We start from the raw sequence: 22,298 nt of genomic DNA, 5'->3' as shown, positions 1-22,298 counted from the left end.
GAAAATAAGATGGAAAACTCATGGACCTGGCTACCAGGGATTCTAAACTATAAGAAAGGTTTTAACTATCTAAAGTATCCCGTTTAACCAAGGTCTAAAGATCATTTCGTGGAACATCGCTGGAAGAACAAACAAAAAAATGAAGGAAGTCCTCAGAAACCAACCTGACATATTGTCCCTGCAAGAAACCTGGGCAATAGACCCTTTTTTACAAAAAGGATACTATGTATACAATATTAATGCGAAAGCCTCGAATCGGGGCCATGCCAAAGGGGGACTGGCGTTTCTAATAAGAGAGGACTATTCGTGGGCCCAGGAGATAGTGGAAACCAGCAGTGAAAACGTGCAATGTATGAAACTGTCTCTGAAAGCCTCAAATCTGACTACAAATAAACCAACATTGTTTTTCAATGTATATGCTCCTCCAGGAAAAAACCACGACAGCTTATATGACGAGACCTTGCAAACTATCATACAAATAATTGAAACCCATACATCTTTACCCTATATAATCATGGGAGATTTTAACGGGAAAATTTCTTGTACAGAAATAAAAAAATGGGGAAAAATCCTGGAAGAAGAAAGCCTGGACCATGTAATCCCCCAATTCCCCAACGACATTCGATCTAATAAAAGAGGGAAAATGTTGTTGTCTGTATTGCTCACTATAAACGGAACAATTCTTAACGGGAATGTGGAAGGCGACATCCCGGCAGGGTATACACGACAAGGAAACGGGAGACCATCTATATTAGACTATATTATTTGTGGTAAAAACCAGCTTGAAACAATGACCCATCTCTGTTCAAATTTCACTCCAGAGAGCGATCATGCTGTTTTGCAACTTGTAACTAATTGTTCGGCTCTGTCTGATGAAGAAGGCTTGATGACCCTTGAGAGAAAGGAAACTTTGGTAAGCAGCGATCAGAGACGAATCTTCTGGAACCCCACCTCATTGAGTAAAATGACAAATCTGGTCGATCGACAACAGTTTTTAAGGAATCTATACTCAGAAGATCCTATAGAAAACTTCGAGACCATGCTCACTGAGCTTAAGGAGGCAATAATCGAAAGGAAACATCAAAGAACTGATATAACCCTAAAAAGAAAAAACAACAATAAAACAGGGAACTCATTGACAAAGAAAACCCTAAACAAATTAATACGCGCGCAATATCTACATTTCTCTCCCACTAAAAAGAAAGAAATAAATAAATTGAAAAACCAACTCAAGAGAGAAAAAATAAGCGAGAGAAAATCTGTTGAAGACCGAATCTGGGTAGAATTACATAACGCTGCGAAAGAACCAAACCAAAGAACGTATTGGTCTATAATAGCCAAGTTATCTGGGACAAAAAAGAAATTACATGCAGTACCTGTTCCTCCGAAAGAGTGGGAAATTTACCTGGCAGAACTGTACAAGAAAAACGGGGACAAACTACAGACAAACAGTCCAGAAAAGGTAAAGGAAAAATCTATTGAAAAAATAATCCCGAAAACTACTACTATAATGGTTGAAACTCATATTCGGAGGGCAAGAAGCTCAGGAGCCTTTGGTCCTGACCAAATCCCTATAAAGGCCCTACAAATAAACTCCAAGGAATGGAGCCTTTTTCTAACTCCACTCTTCAACCATATCTTTTCCTCTGGACTGGTCCCCAAGTCATGGCAAGGGAGTACAATAATCCCCATCCATAAAAAAGGTTGTAGAATGGTAGCAGGTAACTACCGTCAAATAGCCCTGATGGACGCGACCGGAAAAATCTTCGCGGCAGAGGTATTATTGCAATTAAAAAATTGGGCCTTTTCGAAGGGACTGATCCCTATGTTTCAGGCAGGTTTCAGACCCAAACATTCGGTCATGGACAATATTGCAATAATCCAATTTTTTCTGGACAAATACGTTACAATAAGAAAACAAACGGTCTATATGGCCTTCATAGATTATTCAACCGCATTTGATCGCGTGGATCGCCCTACCCTGTGGAAAAAATTGAGGAGGCTGGGAATTAACGAATACCTGTTACAGGCGATAATAAGTCTCCACACAATGACGTGGTGCCGTGTTCAAATGGGAGGCCAGAAAGGATTAACGAAATCAATAGACACCGAAAATGGACTTAAACAGGGCTGTCTACTAGCACCCATGTTGTTTTCGTTATATCTTAGCGATTTGCCAACACAACTGCAAAAGGGCTCAAGTCTGCCCCCGAAAATTAACCAACAAAGAGTGCACCTGCTGCTCTATGCGGACGATATAGTCCTTTTCGATCTCACTCCGTTTGGTCTCCAAAAATCTCTGGATATACTGTCTATATACTCAAATGACAACTATTTAATCCCGAATATAGGAAAAACCAAAGTCGTAGCTTTTTCCGGGAGGAAGAAAAGTGCCAAATATATCTGGAAGCTAGGTGAGGAAAAGGTCGATGAAGAGAAAGAATATATTTACCTGGGCAGGATTCTCTCCAAGAATCTAACAAATATACATCACATCGATAAGTTAACGAAAAAATCTGAAATACATGCTGGTGCTTTATCGAGATTCTATAACGCCACGGGGAGCAGACACTTTTCCTCACTAATAAAAATTTACAAAGCTAAAATTCCTGCGGTCTTGTCTTATGCCACGGAATGTATTCCAATTCAACAATGGGGCTTCATGGATCGTCAAGAGGGAAAAATCCTGAAAAAAATCATGAAGGTCCCTACAGCAACTCCAGTTCAAGTCCTTCGGCTGGAATTCGGAATCACCAGTGCCTTTGCCACGGCCGTGGCTAATATAATTAGATGGGCATACCAGCTACTACACGCTACGGAAGGAACTCTCCGGTTTTTGCTACAAAAAGAGACTTTTGGCACAGATATCGTTAATCAAAGTTTTATAAAGAACATGTCTGCGGCGTTTCAAATGGCTGAAATTTCGAGTGAAATTTTACAGACTTGGTCCACTTCACAATTAAAACTATTTCTTAAAAACTTTACTCCAAGGTTAAGTTATGACTTGGACTATGCTCATAGCTATAGGCTAAAAACATTCAAGCTATTTATAACAGTCATTGAGTATAAACATATACAGCCATACATTTCTTACTGTCTCTCTCACAATGCAAGGAGGGTAATTTTTATGTATCGAGCAGGGATTTTACCTGTACAAGCCTATAAAACAAAATGGCTACCCGGAGATCACCCCAACTTATGCACGTTATGTTTAGGAGGTGAGCAGACTGTGGAGCACTTATTGTTCATTTGCCCTAATTCTAAGGTGGTAGCAGCTCGCGCCCATTACATTTTACCGATTTACAGATCCTGTAAGCTAACAAAGGAAAAAGAATTTTTAACAATGGCTATAAATCCCCCGAATGAATTTGTATGTTATAATTTGTACAAATTTTTTAAATCCATGTTAGCTTTATATTGATTATTGTTGTACTTATCTTACGTAATGTTATTCTATTATCTCATGTATATTTGTGGTCCTCGGTTGAGTACCAACACAAATAAAATCTTTTTGACTTTGACTTTTGTGTGACCGACAGTTTGGGATGGTTCCCCAATGGGAGTGCCGGTGCATAAAGCAGCCGTTTTTGTGCTTGTGCTGCTAATGTGTGCCAAGCCCTTGATGTGCATTTAACTGGTTGTATCGTCTCATTGGTATAATATCTCACAGGGTCTGCAACATATTGCGCAAGTCATTTCGGATAAATGCTATCCGTTTCCACCGCTATGTGTGGTATATGTGCATGCGGCTGTAACCAATAATGTGCATGTTGTGCCTGTGCACAATAATAGTATAGTTGTAGGTCGGGAGCTGCGAACCCTCCCTGATGATAGGGTTTCGTAAGCGTTTTCCAGCTTACTCTTGGTTGTTTCCCCGCCCATGTGAGACGTTGTAGCGCTGTGCGCAGCCTACTGAAGAACGCGTTCGTGAGCCACACCGGGATGTTCCAGAATAAGTACAAGAATCTGGGTAAGATGATCATTTTCTGGAGGGCGATTCTGTCAACTATCGATAGAGGAAGTTTAATCCACTTTTCTACTGTTTCTTCCAGTCTGGTCATGGCGACTCCGTAATTTTCTTTAAGAACTACCTCCGGGTCCCGGTGCACCCATATTCCCAAATATTTCACTGGAACTGTCTCCCATTTTAATGGATAGTCTAATGTGGGCTGCGGGGTCTCTGCCGTCAGTGGTATCATTACCGATTTATCCCAATTTATACTTAGGCCAGAGTATTGTTCATATTTGATGTACTCCCTTATCAATGGATTTAGGTTTGCATCTGGATACCTAGTGTATAGCACCATGTCGTCTGCGTAAAGTGAAATTTCTATAGGGCGAAGAGAGAATTGTAGCGCCGTTTCTGGGTGTTTCTGTCTAATTTTACAGGCTAGTGGTTCCAGTATGATTGCGAATAGTATAGGGGATAATGGACAACCCTGTCTAGTTCCTCGACTTATGTCCATGTGTTGTGAGGTGCTACCGTTAATTCGAACTCTCGCTCTGGGTTCATTGTATAAGAAGGCTATCCATTTTAAAAAGGAGGGTGGGAATCCCATTCTCGTCAGGACGGTGAACATGAACTCCCATTCCACCGAGTCAAACGCTTTTGCTGCGTCTAAGAGTGCCACTGCTGCCGGCAATTCCGGGCTCAGGCTTTGGTACATTGTGAATATGGTTTGTAGGTTTTGTGTTGTGAATCTGGTGGGGCTGAAGCCCGCCTGATCTGGAAGCACTAGGGATCCCAGAAGTAATTGTATTCTAGTAGCTAATATCTTTGTGAGGATTTTAACATCTATGTTTATAAGGGAAAGAGGGTGGTAGGATTCGCATTTTTTAAGATCCTTTCCTGGTTTCGAAAGTGCTATCCGTGACGCCTCTCATAATGTCTCTGACAGGACCCCCTCCTCGTAAGATTCCTCATACATCTGGACCAAGTGCGGTAATAACAAGTCTCTGTGGGCCAGATGTAGGTGTCAAAATACCGGTCGGAAAGGGCCGAAAATACCGATTTTCGGCCGTTTCCGACCGGTATTTTGACATTGGTATCTAGGGCATTGAAAATCCTACAGATTTGGTAATTTTACCGAATCGGTAAAATTACCGATTCAGTAAAATTACAGAATCGGTAAATTTTACAGATTCTGTAAATTTACCGATCGGTAAAATTACCGAATCTGTATTTTCCTATGTAGGTAGCACTTCTAACAGTGCTACAGGGTCTTTAGAATTCGCTATTTACCATGTAATACAATTGCATGGTAAATAACGAATTCTTGTGTACGTGCACATCTGTGCATGTACACCTGTGCCATGTGACACACATACATGCTCTTACGGCATGTATGTGTGCCACATGGCACACAAGCCAGAAACAGGGGTGTAACAGGGTGTCAAAGTGACACCCTGTCCCCCTTGGCAATTCGGTATTTTTACCGATTCGGTAAATACTGAATCGGTATTTGCTATTGAATCCTATGGGCTTCATGGCTCATAGGATTCAATAGCAAATACCGATTCGGTATTTACCGAATCGGTAAATACAGAATCTTAACGATTCTGTAAAAAATACCGAATTATTACCTACATCAGATTTACCGATTCTAAAATACCGAATTGGTAAAATTCGGTATTTTAGAATAGGTAAATCTAATTTACCTACATCTAGCCTCGTATTCCTGATAAAATTCGCCCGGTAGGCCATCCAGTCCTGGAGCCTTGATATTTGGGAGCGAGTTAACAGCGTCCTTAATTTCACCTTCTGTTAGATGATGTCCTAGGAATTCTCTATGTGTGTCTGATAGCCAGGCCAATCCTATGTCATCTAGGTAATCATGTATCTCTTGCCTCGTTTTTGTGAGCTGCGTGGTGTAGAGCTTGGAGTAGAATGACTGGAAGCTATCCAGAATGGCAGGGGTGTGCTATATCATTTCATCTTGATCATTCATTATGTGTGTTATTAGTGTGTTATTTTGTATTGAGTTGCTCTTGCGCGATAGCAGTCTACCTGGCCTACTGCCCTCACCATATGCCCTGGCTCTGTAGTCTTTTGATAGACATTTTACTTCTGTATCTGCGAATTCGTGGTATGTGTCAACTTTGCATCTTATATCAGCCAAAATTGAGTCCTGTAATGTGTCTGCATAGTCAGCTTCCAACTTTTGGATATCCTTTTCCACCATGGCCAATTGCTGTCTAATGTCTCTAAGTATCCCTGCATGTTTCCCAATGCAATGTCCACGTATGGTAACCTTAAACGCTTCCCATAGCGACCTAGCACTGTCTACCGATCCCTCATTGGTCTGGAAAAAGTCTATAATGGCTTGTCGCAATTCACTGTTGAATATTTGATCTTTCAGTGCTGACTGTTAGAGTCGCCAGGTAAATTTCTTTGGTGTGTGTGTAGGCACCGCAAGTTCCATACGTACAGGGGAGTGATCTGATAGCGTTTTAGGCAGATGTTCCATTGCTGTTACCCATGTACTGACCTCCTGTGTGGTTAACCAATAATCTAGTCTTGACCAGGTATTATGTGTCAGTGAGGTACAGGTACCTTCTCTGCTGCCCGGGTGTCGCAGTCGCCACACATCCACTCATCTATTCCGTCCAGCAAGGCTCTGGCTGAATGTCTACCATGTCTATCGGTACCAGCTGATCTGTCTAATGCTGGGTCTAAACATGTGTTAAAACCCCCCCCCATACGATAGCTGTCGGCTGCGTGTCCCTTAATTTCGTGCAGATGGTCGCATAGAATTGTGGGTCATCCACATTAGGCCCATATGCAGAGACGATTGTGATATCTGTGCCACCAAAGTTGCCGCGCAAAATGGCATACCTTCCTTGGTCATCAGTTATCATGTCTATGAGAGTACAGGGGATATTACCTCTAATCAGTATCAGCACCCCTCTAGCGTACTTTGAATATGATGATGCCACACGTATCTGTGCCCATTTGTATCCAACCATGCATTCTCGTTGGGGTGGTATATGTGTTTCCTGAAGACAGGCCACGTCCACTTTATGTCTATCTATATATGCGAGTACTTTTCTTTTTTTGAAAACCTTTATTTGAGTAAATGGATGCATACAAATACGGGCCTACAACCCGGGGGCCGGCCACGGAACAAGACTGGAAAGCACCATTATCAATTAAAGGCACAGAGTGGTTAGACGATATCACCTAACGCTGCAAGTCCATGTTGCTAACTAAATGGAACCACTCGACATAGGATCAAAGGAGGTTAATTTTATATATTGAAAGAATAAAGGATCAGTCGTATAAGTAGTGACCTGGTGTACGTGGCGGGGAACAAAACCAACTACATCATAATAGTAAATCCACCGATCAGTAATCAGAAAGGTCCAAAGCATGCAAACCATAGGTTCACTTACAGTTCCTCTGTGGTAGTGTCCACTCGCAACCTCGCGTACCCAGGGACAAACTGAACAGCGTTCCCACAATAGTAAAAACCATCAGGGAGACAGATAAAGTTGCAATCATTATACAACCCAACCCGGGAGATAAGAAAACAAAAATACTAAAGAGAAAAATAAAAAGAAAGGAGAGAAAAGTGGGACTCCACGTTACTGTACCCGCCCCACGGCGGTAATGGCGATCAATAATGCGAATAGCAAGCGTGCTTGGGGGCGGGGCAACTAATTCAGGATAAACAAAGCCGTGGGTACCATATTACATCAAATACTTAATCATCCCCCCCCAGTAACTCACCCCGCAGGAATACGCACAGTCGTGGAGACTCAAGGAAAGGACACAAAAGAGCCATAGAAACAAATAACTATCTAATAGACCCCAATCCACCCGCCCCACCCTGCACCCCTGCAGAAGGCTACGGCCTACCCCCCCCAGCAGCGTGCCTGTCGCCCTAATTATGAACCCGAAATATAGAATAAGATGATACAGAGAAAAAGAAAGAGAAAGAGAAAAAGAAGAGCCTGGAGAGAGGAACCATGTAGCAGGAAGCGCGGCCCCCGCCCACATAAACCATGAGCGTGGCCCAAAACGAGACTGGCTGGTTTTCGGATATCCATGAATATGAAAGAATCTACAAGTTATCACAATTTGGGGCAGTCCATATCTCCGTGCACCGAATAGTAGTCCTCCGGAGTAAGAACCGGGCTCATCCTAGTCCCTTCTTAACTAACGCCACAATGTGCGTCGATGCAGTGGGCACTAAACAAGGTGATGAGAAAAGGCCGTGGAAAAGTCGCTGGACAATCAATGGGAGCAACCCAGGAGATCTCTTCTGCCGATGGCAAAGCAGGAGCTGTCCACGGCAGTCATGCATACCAGTGTCAATGATCACCAGCAGTTCCATCCGCTTACGTATCGGATCGTCGCTACACCCACCAGAAAACGGGGAACAATCAACGACCACCTCGGGCCCATCCACGTCCCCAAGGGACGACACGGGAGCAATGGCGGCCATCACCTCGTCTTGTACACAAGAATCTTGGGCCAAGGCCAGCTGCCAAATCTTCAGCGCCTGCAGGACGTCACCAATCGTGGGTTCGCGCTCACCAGAACAGGCCCAAGCGGAACACAAAGGCAAGGAATCGGCATCCCGGGGCGTTCCACAGGACATGGCATCAGCCGCCATTTTGAACTGTTGCGTCGTCTCTTCGAAACCAACTCCAGGGGTGGGCTCACCTGCAGGGCCCCCGCGGGATCCCCCTCAAGCGCGCAAACAACACCCACGGTGCTGGAATAATGACCACCAAAAGAGGGGGACCCACCGGCGCCACCTCTCCGCTGGAAACACTCTCCGCCACCGAGCGATGGAGTCCGGAATGGCCGGACGGCAGCAAAGGGGGGAGCCACCAGCACGGCGTCCCCCACACACAGCTTGCCGCACACCACCTCTGGAACACCGGACGGTAGTCCCAGGCGCGTTCATTTGCCTCCGGGCTCTTCGCACATCGGCATCTTCCGGCCGGCCTCAAACCTCCACCCGAGGCCGCCGCCGACACCGTCTCGCCGGCAACTCGCAGAAGGCGAGGCCCCGGTCTCCACCCCGAAGAGGCCGCACTTTCCGGGAGGACCCCGCTGCGGATCCACTGAGCGCTGGATCCACCAGGATGGATGGTAAGTGACTGCAGAACTTTGCATATAAATTGTTATTCTTTTTGGGCAGGATGAGTGCCAGGATAGTCGAGTTTGGGCAGGGAGGCCGGCGGAGCCGAGCTACCGTGCGGCCATCACGATGTCGAGCTTGGCTCCTCCCTTTCGCGAGTACTTTTATAATCTTCCGTAGTTCCTTTAATCCTCTCACAATCCATGTTAGGAAGGTCAGTGTCCTAGTCTGTCTCGAATTAGGTGCCATAGTCAGCTTTTACTTTTATTTTAATCTTGTGATCTTGCAGGGATTCAGAACACTCTGAGTAGTGAAATTTATTTCTACAACTAACTGCATCTGCCGGGTGAGTTTCATGTTTGCCCCCCTCTCCCTCCCCTTTCCTACTCCGTCTCTTTTTCCTCAACGAAGACATATTCCCTACCAATTCCATGTAACTACCCCGCCCCCGGTACATATTACATATACCAACAAAACTTCCCAAACAATAACAGTTGTGATGTGCACCAGTGGGCAAGAGCTGCCGAGACTCTACCCCTTGTTGCACGTGACAGGGGGGGGGGGGGGGGCATATATTAACATATGTTTGCACTCATATTGCGAACTACAATCCTTCTCTATTGTTCAATTGAGTATATCAAAGCACATTTGTAACAACATTATCAATGTATGTCTTTTAATTACCATCTTATTACGGCATTACAAGTATATATATTTCCCAAATGGGACTTATCTGATGCTCGGGACCATGTCTCAGCGTGTGTTGTCCAGACCAGGCCTCAACGCATCTCTGTGCCTTGTCATTTACCAGTGTCCTTGTCCCCACCAATTTGTCTGTAAGTAGCGTACTCTCCTTTACCTCCTTTACCTTATCAAATAACATTATACCTTTATCCATTGTTCCCCCACGTTAAGCCGAGGCGTCCATGTGTATTCCATAAATCTTACTCCACGTCTGACATGGCTTCTCTTTCCTGAGGTCTATCCCGCGGCGATCTTCTGCGCTCTCCTTTCGGTTTCTTCAGTTGTAGGTATTTCATGATGTCTTTGGGTTCATTGAAGATTTTTGTTGTGCCTTCATCCATTATCTTGAGTCTTGCAGGGTACAGCATAGTATAGGGGATTTGTAGCTTGTGCAGTTTTTGTTTTGCCATTCCGTACTTTTTCCTCGCTTCCTGAACAGTTTGGGTGAAGTCTGGGTATAGGGCTATGTCCATTCCTTCATGCCGCAGTGATCCCAGTTCTCTCGCTTTTCTCAATGCTGCATCCCTATCCCGGTAGTGTAGTATTTTGGCAATTATGGGCTTGGTCTGGTGCCCAGTGGTGGTTTAGGAGCCAGGGATCTGTGGGCCCTTTCAATGGGAAACACATCTGAGAAGGTGTCTCTGCTCAATAGCGTAATCAGTAGTTGTTCCACGTATTTCTCCATTGGGCCTGTGTTGGTGGTTTCCGCAATTCCCATAAGGCGTATGTTCTCCTTCGAGATCTAGCTTCCAAATCTTCAGTTTTCGCAGCTAGCGCCGCCAGTTGTTTGTCCATTCCAGATTGTTTAGTGCTCATTTGGTTGTTAGTGTCCTCAACATCCGAGATTCTCCTTTCCGCCATGTCAATTCGTTCGGTATGGCGATCTAAGCGCTCAGACATGCGGTCCACCCTATGAGTGAGAGTGTCACTTTTGCCGTCGATGTTTGACAACACGATTTGTATTGAAAGGAACATTGATTGGACATTGATAGAGGCTAAGACTCTTGAGGCGGAAAGCCGGGAGTCAGGGACTGAATTTTTTTAACTAGTTCAAACATTTGTACTTTGTTGCATTGTGTTATTTTAAAAAACTTGCAGAACGTCACGATCTTTGTGCACCTTTTTAATTTTCCTCACTTTACCCTACCTTCTCACTTGCTCTTCCCGAGGGTCCACGCGTTCTCAGGCGGCCGATTTGGGTCACCTGGGACGCGGGATTAGGTACTGGAGCGTTTTGACACAGGCGCCATCTTAAGGGTAGTTACGGTCGGCGGACTAGTGTTGCGGGCGATTTGGCCCACACACTACAAAATGCCCCCTATATATCGTACGCACAGCGGACGAGCGCAGCGGGCGCGCAGATGGCGCGCAGATGGCGCACCAGAGGTAAGCCCGTCTGCGCCCGTCCGCGCCAGACCGGGCCTAGGGCCCAGCACCCTACCTCCTAACCCTCAGATCCCTTCAGAGTATTCTAGGGACACCTTGCTCCAATTGAGACAGCCTTCCTTGCCCCTCTGCGCACACTCAATCATAATTGATGGCCCTTGTAATCACTGTCTCCACTGCCCATACACGCTACCTACTCTCGAGCCCTGTCTTACTTCTCACACTGTTTTTAACATGGCTCTGCAAAATTGCAGATCCCTGCCCAAACACGCGCAGGAGATCTTTATACTCCTAGAGGACTACCAACTAGAGATCCTGTTCTTAACAGGAGACATGGCTATCTCCGGACTCTGACCCGGATATCGTCCAGGCTTTGCCGTCGGGCTTTTTAATGCAACATCTTGACAGATCAAAGGGAAAGGGAGGAGGGATAGCCGTTATTTTTAAAGAGCATCTTTCCTGTCGGTTTCAAGGAAGACCTATACTTGACTGTGAAAATGTCAATTTCAAGATTGCAGTTTCTCTGTGTAAATCTCTCTCCGGAATCCTTATCTATTGCCCGCCTGGTGCTATTGGACAATTTAGCAGCTCAATCCTGGAAACATCACTGGCTCTGGCCAGTACTTTCACTAACTTTATGATCTTAGGGGACTTAAACATCCACTTTGATAATAATGGAGACGACCTAGCCACTGAACTGTTACCGGATTTAGCGATGTGCCAGCTCCATCTGGGAAACCATCAACCGACTCATACCCTGGGGCATCTTCTGGACCCCATCTTTTCTAGTATCCCTGACCTTAAAGTGCTCGCACCAATCCCGGTACCGTGGTCAGATCATTTTCTCATCCTGTTTAGTTGGTGGACCCCGAGCACCTGCCGCCCTAAATCAGCCCCCAGTAGGCTCGCTCGCTCATGGTCGAAGTTGGACCCGGACAAATTGAAGCACATCTTGGAGCTTTCTCCTCCTAGGTGTGAGATGGCTCCTGTATCTGTGCATACTATGTTCTCCTTGTGGATTGAAAATTCCCTGGACATAGTTCTCCCGAAAAAACCTTCCTTCAAACCAAAGGGCAAAACCACTTCGCCCTGGTTTACTAAGGAGACTCGGCTCCTAAAAAAACTTTGTAAAAAGGCTGAAAGGATATGGAGAAAGGACTATGATCCTCGCAGAAAGCCGGACTACAAACTCGCGATCCTAAACCATAAAAAGGCCCTCAAAACGGCGCAAGCCGCATTTTTTGAAGAAAAAATTAGATCCTCCGCGAGTTCTTCAAGAGAAACATTTCAAATCGTGAAAAAGCTCCTAAAACCTCCGGATCCCCCCTGCCCCGTGGACTCCTCGGAGAACCGCTGCAATGAGCTAGCCGAGTTCTTTGACCATAAGATTAAAAAAATTCTGAAGGATCTTCCCCCGTACAATCCTGCTGACCTACTTGAACCGCCCCCCGTCAGCCTCACAGCATGCAGAGTCCAGTCTGGATAAGTTCGCCTCCATTACAAAAGATACTCTCCTCCCCATTTTTCAGTCAATTAAAAGTGGCTCTCCTCTAGACCCAGCTCCATGGAACATCTTAAAATTAGCAGCACCCACCATCCTTGCCCCTTTGGTGAATTTGATTAACATCTCCCTTTCCCAGGGCATCGTACCCTTGAGCTGGAAGAGGCTGTAGTTAAAGCTCTACTTGAAAAACCCAACCTCGAACCCCCTGGAATTGAACAATTTTAGGCCCATTTCCCTTTTGCCAGGCATCAGCAAGGTGGCAGAAAAGCTTATCAATTGTCAGCTATCTGACTACCTTGAGTCACGTGATCTACTTAAACCCTCACAGACGGGCTTTCGCCCGGGTCAGGGTATAGAGACTGCGATGATCGCGGTAGTTGAAGAGGCTAGAAAGATCATGGATTCAGGGGGATCAGTGGCACTGATCCTCCTGGATCTGAGTGCGGCCTTTGACACCGTGAATCATCCTATGCTGGTCCATCGGCTAAGAGACATGGGTATTTCAGGACTTGCCCTGTCCTGGCTGAAATCCTTTCTACACAGTCGCTCATAACAGGTGGCAGAGGGCAACTTCATTTCCACTACAATTCCAGTACACTGCAGCGTCCCTCAGGGCTCATCCTTGAGCCCAACGCTTTTTAATGTGTATATGTCCCCCTTGAAAAAATTGTCACTCCATATGGAATCAAGCTTCTGAACTATACCGATGACACCCAGCTTGTCATATCACTAAGTCAACAGGACCACCCTTCCATCGATCTCAAACTGGCTGGATGAACAGGTCCCATCTTAAGCTTAATGCCGATAAGACGGAGATTCTGGTCATGGGCAACCAGTCACACTTTCGCCCTGAGACTTTGTGGCCCCCTTGCATGGATCCTCCTTCAACTCCTAAGTCTGATATTAAAAGCCTGGGGATTTGGCTTGATCAAGGCCTTACGTTCTGCACCCTAGCTAGAAAAACGGCTGGAGCCTGCTATGGCCTTCTTCGCATCTCCTGCAAAATTTTACCTTTGCTCCCCACCCAGTCTAGGAAGCTCTTGATCCAGGGCCTAATATTGTCCAAACTGGACTATGGTAACGCCCTTTATCTCGGCGCTCCAAAGAAAGTGACAGCCAAATTACAGGTTGTGTAAAACTCTGCCGCCCGGCTTCTTACGGGCACCAACAACCGTTGCTCAGCCAAATCAGCCCTCGGGTCACTTCATTGGTTACCCATACTTGAAAGAGTACATTTGAAGGCCCTCTGCACTACTCATAAGATCCTGTATGGTAAGGCTCCCACTATTCTAAAAGATCTTATTGCTCCCTATAAAACCAATAGAACCCTTCGGTCCACGCACCATCACCTGACCTCAATACCCAGGATTAAAAGGGCCCGATCAGGAGGCCGCCTTTTTTCGTATAACGCCTCCAAATTATGGAATTCACTTCCACCTCACATCCGTGCTCAGCCCAACCTCCTTTCCTTCCGCAAACTTTTGAAGACCTGGCTGTTCCCATAAACCCTCCTCATTTCGTCCTCGCTTGTTCTATCACTAGCGTTGGGACGCTTACGGGCAGCCATGTGCTCTAGAAATCTGTAAACATAAACATAAACATTGTCCACTGGGATCTCTCCCGTTTGCGACAGTACCGGCGGGAGCACCTGTTGGTCTACACCTGGTTGTTCTGGAACTTTTTTGGAAGCCTAAAAGTTTATTTTGGGCTGATTTTTATCTGGTTTGCCCATTACAGCGGTGGGTCAGTGTCTGCCCTCTCATCTCCTCAATTAGGCAAGTCACGCCTTCTGCTGAGGTAGTATTTTCACCGTGTTCTAGGTGACTCTCACTGTGTGTAGTTTTTGGCTATTGGTTGTCCACTCCTATGTTCAGTATCCCTGGATTACTTTAGCCGTCCCGGCTTCGTTTCCTTTACTTGCTTTCCCTTCAGTTTACTGCCCTTCCTAGACTGTCCGTTTCCTCTTCAGATGGTTGGATAAATGTGCGCGTCCCCTTTGCTTGCAGTTGTTGTGGGCTACTCTTCTACTGTGCACATGGCCTCCGATCCACTCCCGCACTCCGCCTCTGTGTGCGCTTCTCAGGCTTAACAATGCACCCCTCCACCCTTCACCAGTGTCCTGTGCATGCCAGTGTGGTACAGCTTAATGAGCTCTGTGCACCTGCTGGGCATATGGTTGCTTAAGAATAGACTGTCCACTCACCCCCAGTTGCTGATCTGTTGTCTTATTTATTCTGTTGGGCAGCTTATACTTATTGGTGTCACTTGTTCCTACGCGATGGTTCTAGTGGGCCGTAGCAGTAGATTTCACCCCCCTCCTTCTTAAGCGCTGCCTACTTAGTTGTCCGCACCGCGCCTTACCGAGTTGGTATCGTGCGCGGCTTCTGCTCACTGCCCTTCTGCGTCTGTGTATATTTCAGGCCGCACCACGCCGCATTTTATTACCATCAGCTTTCCAAATTGCTTGCATGTATGCGCGCAGTTCGGCCACGATGAGGGAATTATCCCCTCTGCTCCACGTTGCTGCCCCGATTCAGTCTGTGGGGGGGGGGGGTTAGCGCAGCAGGCCCGGCTCCGGAGCACCGGCGCTTTTCACCCAGCTCGCGGTCCAGCAGCTCACCTCCGTCCGGTGTGCGTGCTGCACGTCTCAGCTTGCTTCCCTACTCCAGGCCGGTGCTCCGCTTGTCCCAGTCCCCAGCAGGCGTCTGCAGATTTCAGGTCCGTAACTTCGCCATTTTTAGGTCTCGCCTGTCGATGCGCATGCGCATCGAGCTTGCGAGACTATGGGGGCTTATCCACTCTTGAACCAACTTGCAAGGAATCGTGGCGATTCCTTGCAGTGCACGAGAAATGTAAGCTCAATGCGCATGCGCATTGAGCTTAAAAGCGCGTGCACATGCCCCCAGCCGCCTGCCTTGCCTACTCTCTGTGTCACAGCCTCCCCCAGCTCCGCCCCCTCACTTCTTGATTGCACGGCCGCTAGGCCGTGCCTCCCCTACTCTCCTCCCCCCTCCTCCTCCTACTCTCCTCCCTCCTCCTCCTCCTACTCTCCTCCCCTGCCTGCCGTGTCGCACCTCTCCCTGCTTAAAGCTAATAGCCGGACACACCATTTCCGTTCCCTCTGCTGCTTGTTACTCTCCACCATGGCGCGTCACCCCCTCTGGTCAGCTGGGCGTTTCGGCGGCTAAAAAGCCATTGCTGGCTGAGCGCGTTTCACTGTGATACGAGGCATCAGAGGCGCAAGGTTCCCAATCACGCGCTGGCAGCATTCTCTCCGCTTTTCGTTTCTTGATACTTGTCCTACATTTAGTTCAAGGACTATGAGAGCCAGAATGCAAAAAAAAACTGGACTGGTTTTGCTTATTTTAGCTTAAAAAAAACTTGACATCTCAAATAATGATAACACGTACTTTGCGCACTGCCTGGTTTTGCCAGATGAGTCAGTGGACGTTGGTTTTCCAATCCCTTGGGTTGGTTTCGTTTTACAAATAGCCGATTTTGAGCCGAACTGAGTCAACTACAACTCCCAGAATGCACCTTAAAAAAAGTTAAACACCATCTCACAAGCCTGAAAACAATAGCAAATGCATATACATAGCGTTTTATGTTACAGAGAACACGCTGTAGCGCTTTGGATGGACAGGAGTAGGAGCTTTCAATGATTTCTATGAGAGCGCTTCTGTCCCAGTTGGGTAACACATTCCGACTTCATAAGCGTCATTACCCACTAACCTACGGCATGGGTTGTACGAAAGGCCCAGCAACTGATTGAACTGGGTTTCAGATTCTAGGAGAGGTTAACCCTGCAAATGCCAGCTTCGAAGCACAGATGTGGTGGTGACCAGTACGGAACGGAGGGAGGGCGCTCTCACTACTCGGAGTCGGTATCACACAACTTGCAGGTTTCATACCGAACCCAGGTTCACTTTGTTTCCTTTACCTGGGCAAAGCAATATGCTCATTCCAGCATAATATTCTCAACCTTTAATACTTGTCTATATTCTCCACCCTCCCCCTCCGAATCAAGCAGTGACGACCCCTTTATGGCTCTCATCCACGTCCTTCATCCATGGGGGTGCTCGTTGTGCCCTCTGCCTCACATTCTCATGTCCGCTTTCTTCCTAATCTTACTCCTCTGATCACACGCGCCCTTTTAACCTTTGTCCTTCCTTCCCTCCCCCTCTCAACACGTCTTCCTTCCCTCGCCCGCCTCATCTTCCCCACCCCCCTGCTCGCCACCCGGGCCCTTCCAAAATACCAAGGGCTGCCCTGACCGGCCAGGCAGGGCTCATTTCCGGGTTACAGTGAGTAATTAGGTTTTCACTTTTGAAACGCGGTGGTCACGCAGGGAGTGGGCATATTTCGGAGATGAATGTTCTTCTCCCAGGGTTTAACAATATTACAGGGTTAGCTTTAAATTTAATTTTATGTCAACAAATATTTCTGCACTGAACTACAAACTACGGTTATTTTTGGAGGGATGGAGGGTATTCATTTCTAGTAGTCTCCTCCCCCCTCCTCCTCCTACTCTCCTCCCTCCTCCTCCTCCTACTACTCTCCTCCCCTGCCTGCCATGAGAACATCACAACAAGCAGAATATGTTCAGCGGCTTAAAATGCTGTTATTTTTTGTGATATTATTTTTAACTCCAAATGTTTCCTCACGTCCATTACAATTTTACGCCGAAATAAAGCGCAAAATGGCAGTTTGGCATTAAATGAAATTTTGCAGAATGTTGTAAAAATTTCACATAATTATTACACAACAGCAAATGTAATGAATTTGATATGCCCACACCCTGTCCGCTTGCCTTGTGTTATAAATTTGCAGGCTCAGCCTAGCTTCCACCCTGCATTGTCACACCCCACCGTGCTTCCCTCATACAATGATATTTTCCTGTTCAATATCCTCGTAGATTCCGCCTTCGCCTACCCCTGCGACCGATCTCCATTCAGGACCCCCACCCCTTATACTTTGCTTATGAACTGGCTGCTATTTATTGCTTTTTGAACACTTTGGGATATGTTTTGGTATTTTAATCCTTCTGCTGTTAATCCCAAAACCCTAACTTTTTTTTGTTGCCAAAGCGGGCATGTGTTGCCACCTAAATGCTTGAAAAATCTTTAGTACTGACATTCGCCAAAGTTATAACTATTGGCATTGTAAATGACAAAGCTATCAATTTAGCTATTTAAAAAACAAACACATAAATAAAATATTTGTCATTTACAAGACCAATAGCTCCAACTTTTCTAATGCGAGACCTATTGCATTCCCAATGCTTGTTCAAGTTAGGAACTTCAGGGTTTCAACGAGTGTTGTTTATCCGTTTGTGCAGTTTTGGCAGTTATTTTGGGATGAAGTTCCCCATTTAAGTGCAGGATAGGGATGATTAAAACGGCCATCTCGAGGAGCTCGCTGAAAGCGCGGCCATCTCGTGTCGTGGCTAGCTCCGCCCCCCCAATGTGCGCTCTCATTTTACCTAAATCGCACACAACAGTTTATTTATTTATGTGATTTATTGAGCGCGAACAATTGCCCAAGGGCGTCTCGGCGCTATGAATGAGGGCAGGGTGAAAGGGAAGGTGAGTTACTGGTTAAAAAGCCATGTTTTTATTTTTCTCCTAAAGGCAGTCAGAGTGGGAGCAGACCGAATGTCTGAATCAAGGTAGTTCCAACGTTTTGCCGTCGATACGTAGAAGCTGCGATCACCCCAAGCCACTGTTCTAGTGCGGGGAACCGTCATGATGAAATTGTTCATTGATCGGAGTGATCGATTAGGAGCATGGAATTTGAAATGGTCAATAAGAAAACGTGGGCCTTGTTTGTGCGTGGCTTTATAGGCGATGCAGAGCGCCTTGAACTTTGTCCTATTTTTGACTGAGAGCCAATGGTATTTTTTTATGGTGTCTGCAATGGGTTTGAATTTAGGGGTGTTTGAAAGCATTCTGGCCGCGGCGTTCTGTAGATACTGCAGTTTTTTTATGACCTTTTCTTGGGCATTGACCAGGAGTCCGTTACAATAGTCCACTGAGGACATAATGAATGAGGTGACAAGGGTTTTACCAGAATTGGGAGGAAGGAAAGGGAGAATCTTTTTAATTGCTTTCAATTTAAAAAATGATGAGGAAGCAATAGCATTGACGTGAGACGAGAAATTGAGTTTGTTGTCTAAGAGAACTCCTAGGTTTTTTACCTTGGTAGATGGAAGGGTGGGGGGGCCTAGAGTCGTGGGCCACCATGTATCTGACCAAGTGGGAGTGAGCTTGCCAAAGGTCATGACCTCAGTTTTATTGGAGTTTAATTTGAGGCAATTTTCCAACATCCAATTACTGATGGCCATCATACCTTGCTGAAAGTTGGCTACTATTTCTTTTCCATTCTCCTTGATGGTAAGAACTAACTGGGTGTCATCAGCATAGGATGTTAGGCTCATCCCCCAATCCTTAATTACCCTTGCCAAATCAGTGACATAGATATTAAAAAGGGTTGGACTGAGGGATGATTTCTGGGTGGATGACCAGTTCTTTGTTGGCTACGTAGGTGCCAAGAAAGGTCTGGCTGTACATAAGAGGATTATTTCCCGCTGGGTCGTCTTGTGTATCAAAGCCTGTTCTTCTCTGGCTAAAAAGGAACCTCCGGTGGGGTTGCGTGCCCATTCTACCTGGGTGACGGCAGCTACTATTGCATTGGGACGTGGTGTCTCCCTGGGCGTTCCAGTGTATTCAGCTCGTGAGACCGACGCCTTGGGGAACTTCTCCCTTACCGCGGACCAGTTATTCGTCTGGCCGCGTGCCCAGATTCAGCGCTAATCTAAGACGCTGCAGGACGCCGATCCGGCACAAAAGGTTCCCTCAAGCACACCAGCTTGGAGTTTTACCCTCAGAAACGGACCCCTTACAAACTCGTTACAGTCGGCAATATACCACGTAAAATAAAGTCAGAGGACCAGTTGTCCCAGATCAGTCATTCACAAGACCAGCTATTGCGGTTTTAGACCACCGCGCATACCTTCCAGATCGGGTTCCTCAAACCCAGCACCGATCGAGTGACCAACACCGAGTAGAAGTTGGTAATTTAGATTGGGCTTCATCAATCCCAGCACCTACGCAGATTCCATAACAACCTATGGAAATTTTTACCCCTTAAGAACAACTTGGCTGACCTATCAAGTACTCCCTCATCTGAAGACAGGTCCGCTTTCAAGCCACCACTTTGGTGTGTTATATAACTGTGTTCAGGCAATATTATTTTACTTGTCCTGATGATGATCCCGTAATACCTGAGCTGGGGATCGAAACGTCGACCTTAGAGTAGTTCATACATGTACTTCCCTGATACTATTGGTTGTATGAATGAATCCAGGATACACTGTTAAATGTATAACTTATACCAGTGACCTGCAAGCTCACACTGTTTGCCTGATAAATTTTCTTCACTTACCTTTACTTTTTCACCTTTCCCCTCCTTGCATGGCACAGGACTGTGCCCCAATGTAACCCGTAACTCTCGGGTTATTTGTTGTATCTGTGAGATTATAAATTTATTGAACCAAAAAATATTCTTTGGCCGGCTGGTCAAGGAATTTTGAACTATATAGAACCCCATTGTGATCTATATATATCCACGGTTTTCCCTATTTTCGTATGCTCAGGACCACATGTTGTTTTGATGAATACTTGCTACCCATGGTCCCGAGCGATCCAATGGGTTCCCCTTGTCCCTTCTCAATGTCTCCCTGCAAGACATCTGTCAAGCATTATTGTCTTGACAGTCAATACTGGAGAGACTGCTTTGTTGGCCGTTCTGTTCTCTGTGACTTTCTGGTGTGATCTTAGTTTGCAGACCCACCCCCGGGGTTGGTATTGCTGGGAATCTATTCTAAGGTAAGGAATATATCACAAATGTGTTTCTTCCGGATGAACAATTTACTTTCCTTTGGTAACAATATATATCTGTAAGAAACATTAGTTAGTGATAGACTCCTTACTGCCCCACCCATCCTCCCCGTTGTGCGAACTGATTTCTAGGGTTAAGGTCATCCCTTTTAGGGCCCTAGTTTCAATACACCATTAGTCAGTATCTTGCATGGCTCTGCCTTCCTGTCGCAGAAAGTCGTGTACAGAACTGACGTCTGCTGGCGTGGGTCTGTCTAAGTAGCTCCAGCGACTTCATCTCGGCGACTACGATGCCAGCGATATATGCGGAGCCGCACAACGACACCTACCGGCGCGCAGGGGTACTGCTGAAGACAACTTTCCGGATCCAGTCTAACGCCTGGGGGTAGTTCTAAGGTAAGGAATCTATCACTAACTCATGTTTCTTATATATATACTGTTACTGAAGGTAAGCAACTTGTTCATCTAATCCAAGTGAAAATACAGTCAAAAAAGCCATTCTTGTAGACTCTTTGTGCAAAGGAGATTAGGGTCTTCCTTGAGGGTTTCTGGCGGATTGTGCTCAATGCCCTCCCGGATGTCAACCGAATACAGGCTTGAGTGTTTACTTTGTCCTGTGATCCACAATTAAACTGGATAAGGAATTGATCGGTCCAGGCCAATTTAAAGAAGGCTGTTATCTGATTATTATTTGAAGATGAAGAATAAAATTAAGGAAGGCTTTTTATATGTGTAGGTACATTTTAAAATCTAGATAAACCTAAAGTTTGGCAATCGTTAATAAGGCTGAACATGTTGGTATTGTTAGGACAATCCGCCCATACATTGAAATCTCCAAGAACAATAACATTGATGGTAGAAAGTGAAATAGGAGCAAGAAACTCAACCAATTGCGACATAAAGCCTGAATTGGGCAATGAAAAGTTGAGGAGGCAATTAATTAAAAATAAATAAATTAAAGTGCCAGAAAAATTAAATAAAGTGAAACAATCCACTTGAAACCCACTAACTCGCCAACATAAAAGGTGTTCAGTGTAAAGTTGTTAAAGGGTAAATAGAATATTAAGGCAAATTGTTTGGATTATTTGCCCTCTGACCTTCGTACTAGTCAGACCCAGTTGGGGGCCTTTGCATAACATATAGCTGTGTGAGACAGATAAGAGTTGCTTATATCCTCCTTCCTACAGCTGAACAAAATTCAATGGATTTACTAGTATTTTCTTCAGAGGCATTATTTGGAAATGTCAAAGTTCATCATGGGGGAGAAGGAAAAAAAAAATAAGCCTGATCTTTCAAGTGCAAGGTGAGATGCTATGTGGGGTGATGGAAAGAATCTGTTGTGACATGACCCTGACAACTGTGATGGCAGACATCCTGTGTTTATTACTTCAAGAAGATCTGTTAAATTACAAATAAATTTGACTGGGGAATTATTTAAAGTATATTAAAATAATAGTGTGTTAAGCTTTTATCTGAGCATTTAAAAAGATTAAAACAATGGATGGTCCTCCTTGAGCTTTGACGATGCAGGATACGTAAGCACCCGGTTCTTAGACTGTTTGAATACCAACTGGTAAGATTTGTTTACCTTCAGAATGTTTGTGAAAACACCACTTTCTTATTCCAAGGTGAAGGAAGATTTTAACTTTTGCGTGCAGTTGGTTTATTTATTGT

At 45.6% G+C, this 22,298-nt stretch overlaps 1 protein-coding gene across 1 annotated transcript in view; it reads left to right on the top strand.

Annotated features, from left to right (window-relative positions):
- The window catches only part of KNTC1 (kinetochore associated 1), a 926,084-nt gene that overhangs the window by 271,431 nt on the left and 632,355 nt on the right, over nt 1-22,298 (top strand). The gene's annotated exons all lie outside the window — the stretch shown is intronic.

This window comes from Lissotriton vulgaris, chromosome 11 (assembly GCF_964263255.1).
Source record: "Lissotriton vulgaris chromosome 11, aLisVul1.2, whole genome shotgun sequence".
NCBI classification, from domain to species: Eukaryota; Metazoa; Chordata; class Amphibia; order Caudata; family Salamandridae; genus Lissotriton; species Lissotriton vulgaris.
Note: the sequence above shows the minus strand (reverse complement) of the source record. Positions and strands in the feature narration are given on the sequence as shown.